At 37.4% G+C, this 5,525-nt stretch overlaps 1 non-coding gene across 1 annotated transcript; it reads right to left on the bottom strand.

Annotated features, from left to right (window-relative positions):
• Positions 1 to 3,780: 3,780 nt before the first annotated feature.
• On the bottom strand, positions 3,781 to 3,882 carry LOC131439729 (U6 spliceosomal RNA). The gene has a single exon (XR_009231188.1). It is a non-coding gene; the product is annotated as a U6 spliceosomal RNA (small nuclear RNA).
• Positions 3,883 to 5,525: the final 1,643 nt, after the last annotated feature.

Genomic DNA, 5,525 nt, shown 5'->3' with positions numbered 1-5,525 from the left:
CGATGTACCTTCGGGGATGGCTCTTCGTGCCGAAAGAAATCACTTGAAAAAAAACCGCACTACAATCCGAACGACTGCGCCATTTAAAATATCTACCCTCGCAAAGGGGTTTTTAAAAAGAGAGAACACTTTTCATTTCTGAGGTTAAACTGAAACTAAACTTTATTTTTGTTCTAACTTTACTCTAAGCCTAACCTAGCTAGCTGCCGATCGTGAGAACCCTGTCGATTTACTATTCCCTAGCGCCGGTAACGCGATACAAGATTTGTTTACCGTGTACGTGACTGATGCTGGGGCGACGATTGTTGTTGATGCTGCGGTCTTCATTCCGTGGGAATCTCGATCGTCTGCTATTGGTGACGTTCTTGGGAAACGCTGGCTGTTAATCGTCTGCTATTGGTGACGTTCTTGGGAAACGCTGGCTGTTAACTTATATATATATATATATATATATATATATATATATATATATAAACAAAAAGAAAAAGAAAATACAATCTTCGTAATACGTAAAAAAAATAAAAAATCTAAAAAATTTGAACTAACTAACTAAATATTTGCTTACAAAGCGGACTTTATGTGTGAAATACATAACCTTTTGAACTCCACCAATGTCGCTGCGCGTTTGATTTCTCTTGGCATCGAATTGAAAAAACTTATTCCCTTGTACAACAATAAGTTTTGCGATCTGGCTAACAGAAAGCTTGGTGTTCTAGCAGATGCGTTTCTAGTATTGTACCTATGCAAATCAGTTCCTCTAAACTCGAAACTAAAATGCTTCGTCTCTCTTCGTTTGTTCTGGTGTCGGTCATTTGCGAATGAGACAGTAAAACATTGAAAATGAGACTGCTGAAATGGTTTCTTTCATTGAGAATGTGTGACAATTTTAAGCTCTGATATTAGCCTAATTTTATACGAGATGGCTTAAAAGCTAAAATTTTTTTTTAGGTGGGTGATAAAATTTGGAAGGGTTATGCTGAATCACCCCAAAAGAAATCTTCTCCTTTTACTAACATCCATTCATCGAGTAATTTTTGTATTTTCTCGACGGTTTGTAAGTGTTTCTCGGCGAGTTCGTGTCCAATTGACGAAATGAGATGATAATCAGAAGGCCTCATGTCTGGTGAATATGGCGGGTGTATTAGTCGTTCTTAACCAAGTGTAGGAATGGTTTCTTTGACCACTTTTGCTGAATGTGCAGGAACGTTTTCATGTTGCAGATAGGCTTTGCGTTGTCTCCGAGCCCATTTTGGCCGTTTCTCGATAAATGATTCACTGTTTCAACAGGTTGAATAAGTTCTTAATACACTGCTCTCTGTTCATCTCATCGCGCACATAGTAACCCACACATGTCTTTTGCTCAAAACGATTCGTTCTCGCACTTCATGTTGATGACAAAAATGATCACCAAAAATGTATTTTAGGTGGTATATTTTTGAAACTCCGAGGGATGAAATGCACACTTTGTGCAAAGTTTGTTTATTAAATCACCTCTCCTGGTGCGAATTTTCGCATGTTGAACTCAACACTGTTCATCAAACTCTGTGCAACATATGCGCCATCTTTTTCGCACTTTAATCCACTTTTTCTAGAAATCCTTATCGTTGTTAAAGACCTTCCCGGTTTTCCGAAGCTTTTCCTTCAGCGCCTGATGACGATTACCTATCACACCTCGTACTTTTTAACAAATTATTAGTCCTTCTACTTCCAAAACTTCTCCGGAACATCCAGGTGGGACATACCAACGAAAAGCTCCAGACCGGGAATCTACTTGGTGTCCGCTTTGATGTACGTTTCGTCGTCCATTACAATGTATTTTGGCTGCAACCACTCGCAGTATAGCTTACCAGGGTGGGATTTTTCCTTCGCCTTCTGCCTACACGGTTAGACCCCTTGGTTATCTTGAAGACATGAAATCCGATTCGTTTCATTACTTGTTGGACGAACCAGACGGACGAATTGAACTTTTTGATCTCGTCCCGCATCAAAAAGATCGCATTGTGCATGAAGTGATCCCTCATCTTTTTTTATGCTGCCAGCTCACTGCAGGGTCTGCAGTGCACTGCAGGTTGGACGGTTATGTCAATAACATTAAAATTGCCAGGTTTGAATTGTTGAAACTAGCGTTCAGTTGTGACGGTTGAAGAAAGATAGTTCTAACATATATCTCAACAAGAAATCGATAACTATCCGATGCTTTTTTCTTTCGGTTGAACAAAAAAACCATCACATGTCGCAAATGCGCAAATGTGTGCAACGCAAATTTGTTTGGTATGCCCTAAGAAGCCTACGCTGGACGAACCCATTGAACTTGTCTCCATATGAAGCACGCTGCCGATTATTAGGTCTAAATAAGCTCGAGAAAAGAAGGAAGATTGCAAAGGCAGTATTTGCAGCGAAAATATTAACATCTGAGAATGACAGTTCAAATCTTTTGGCGCAGTTGAATGCTAGTGTTCAAGTTCGTTCTCTACGTACTAGTCCGGGTTTCTTTCATCGGCCTATAGAAAGATCGGAGTTTCAAAGAAATTCCCCGTTTCGGTCAATGTCAATGACTCTTTCATTTATTTGAGTTCAACAACCTGCTAGACTTTTCCACAATCGGCTAATACAGGAAATGCGATGAAATCTAAGGCGATCTAACTCTTTATATACACACCTGTACTGTAGATAAATTATTAGGCTAATTATTTTATCATTTGTCTAAGTTTTTCAATGTGATTTGTATCTGACTGTTTTAGAATTGTTGTTGAATGTGAATTTTTGAAAAAAGACAGGTTTTGTGCCTATTTGAGAATGGCACATTGTGCACCAACTCAAACGGGTTTTTCCCTGTCAATAGTTATTAGAAAATCATTAAGACATAAGTCGGATGATAAAACACAAAAGAAATAAACACGAAATAAAACCAACCATATAAACAAATATGATATTTTGAAAAGGGAAGTCTACCAGCATAACAGAATTATATTTAAACCGTTTCTCTTTTTGATACTTGTTAGAAAATTTTGTTATTCTAACTACTAACGAGAACAGACTTATATCGACGCTTGTTAAGAAAATTACTTTCTGTTATAAACTTGTTTTTGCTTGTTGATTGAGCAAGCTACAAAACAGCGGTATAATATCGATATATACTTAAAAAGGTGGCATTCGTTGAGATCAAAATGCGCACCTTGTAATATATAAGATGAACGGTGGAACTGATATGAATGTGGTGCCGTTATTCTACAATGACTAAATCGATGTCTTATTTCGTTTGGAATTCCTGAAAAAATCACAGATGTAAAATTTATTGGAAATGTCGAATGCTGCAAACGGACGCAATTGGTAAATGGAATATTTAGTTCCTGCATGTGCGATACAAAAATCTTTTTCATTCAGTATCGTCCGTCACAGTGTGCAGGTAAGCCTTGCCTCACAGCAGAAACAGCGAAAGCATCAACATTTACTCCTATGGTTGTTGGCACCATCGATCGCGGTCCCAATACATCATACCAAAAGGAAATTAAACAAAGCATCCAACGACTACGGCAATGTAGCTCCAACGGTAGAAACATGTTTTGCTCCGGTTAGTGCATCACACAGGTCGGTAGATTGACCGATCTCATCGAATAGGTGCGTCATCTGGTGCATCCTATCGCTGGAACTGAAGGCTGCGAGAAACAATTGTTTGATTGCGAAAATTTATGGTCCTTGTGGGACAACAATTCGAGGAGTTGAAGAGTAGTTAACTTTTTCACGCATTTGCGTACGAACTACCGCCCGAATCGGAACGTTACATGTTTAATGTATATTTTCTGGAAAAAATGCGCAGGGGGGGCCATGCTAATCTTCTCTGTATCGTTCCAATTTTAGTATATGTCCAGCCGAAGCTAGGACAAGGAAAAAATGCTAGTATGTACAGATAAAAATATTTACATCCTTTTTCATGCACATTTGGAGCACGAAATTGAATATAAAGTTACTCTTCAGATCTTTACTTTTCAACATACTTTAAAAGTAAAACTGAACGTAAATTAAAATATGTTGTATAATTCATTGGAAAATCAAGGCATTTACTTTTACATCGATGATGATTTTCATTCAAAATTTTGGTTCAATTGATGTCTATTTTAAAGTATCACTGAATTACATGTCGTGTAAATTTCATACTTTTTTTCTGTGTGGTATATTCAGATAAGGTAAATATGCGGTACAATTTTTGGTATGCAAAACATCTTCAGAATATTTTTAACATGTTCAATGTTTCATTGCTTATTTTCCTTGGTATAACAAAACAATAAACATTCTAACATTGAGCATGATCAAAATATTGCTTTAATCAGACGTTGATAGTTTGTGGCTTAAATAATGTACAGGGTGGACCATTTAAAGTAGAAGCACTTGTTTCTGAACAAAATATATGATAAAAACTACAAGGATCAGCCCCATGGGGCAACCAAAATTGCTAATGATCTACAATCAAACAGTTCAATCAATCGTCACACTCTTGAATCCGCAATTGCACGAGAGTCTGCTTAGATTGATCTTTATTAGGTACCAACACCGAACACGCCCAGAATATGGACTCTGTTTGTCTTGATTTGTATTTGTTTTGTAGCCGACAAAATTACATCAATATCCCAAATGTATGCAATTATATCTTTGTACATACTTGCGATTTCCACATTTAAGCTTCTCTTCGTCAAGCTTGTGTTCAAGTTTTGTATGCAAGCAGTTATTTTTGTAGCGTTAAGTTTCTCTACCATTCTGCGATTTCGGTTGAAGCGATAAACTTTTTCTCATTATCAATCGAGTTCATCTTATATAAATTAGAAATTAATCTTAAGCACTCAAAATTTACCCTGGGGTAGGCGAAACGACATAACATGGAATTTCATCCGAGCTTGCATGACACAAGATCAGAGCCTACCAATTGAAGCTTCGAATCGTTTTATGGCACTTTTTGTCTTGCTGTCTAGCAACGACCTACCTCTAGCATGCTACACGTAGGACTGAAACGGTAGCTATAATTTTGCTTCTAATTAGAGATTTCGTGCTTTCACCAGCTTCGCTTTTGCTTAGATTGACGAATCAGAGCGATGCTTTCTCTTTGATATATCGCTTACTCCTTCAAAACCGTCGGCTATGGCAGGGAAATCCGGTATGCCGGAGATTTTTAGCAGACAAAATAGGACTTTGCTCGCTACTAATCAAAATTTCAATCATATATCATTGAAAAACGTGATTAATCCACCTAGTAGTGAGATGATACCTTTTTTTATCAATCCGCCTGTGTTTTTTTGCATGGATATTCTTAGGTGTTTTAGTTCTCATGACATTATTTTAATTATCGTCGTTTCAAACGGCAAATTGAGATTTTAATCACTCATTACCCTGTAATTTCGAATCTGCAAAGCGTATCGAATTTCAATCTTAACGTGTGACATTCGATTGAACATACCATGAGATGTCGAAGTAAGTTCCACTTTAGAGTTTTTCGTCATTATTTATGGTACTTCCAGAGCTGGTATTCAGGAACT

The sequence above is a fragment of the Malaya genurostris genome, chromosome 3, assembly GCF_030247185.1.
Source record: "Malaya genurostris strain Urasoe2022 chromosome 3, Malgen_1.1, whole genome shotgun sequence".
Taxonomy (NCBI): domain Eukaryota; kingdom Metazoa; phylum Arthropoda; class Insecta; order Diptera; family Culicidae; genus Malaya; species Malaya genurostris.
Note: the sequence above shows the minus strand (reverse complement) of the source record. Positions and strands in the feature narration are given on the sequence as shown.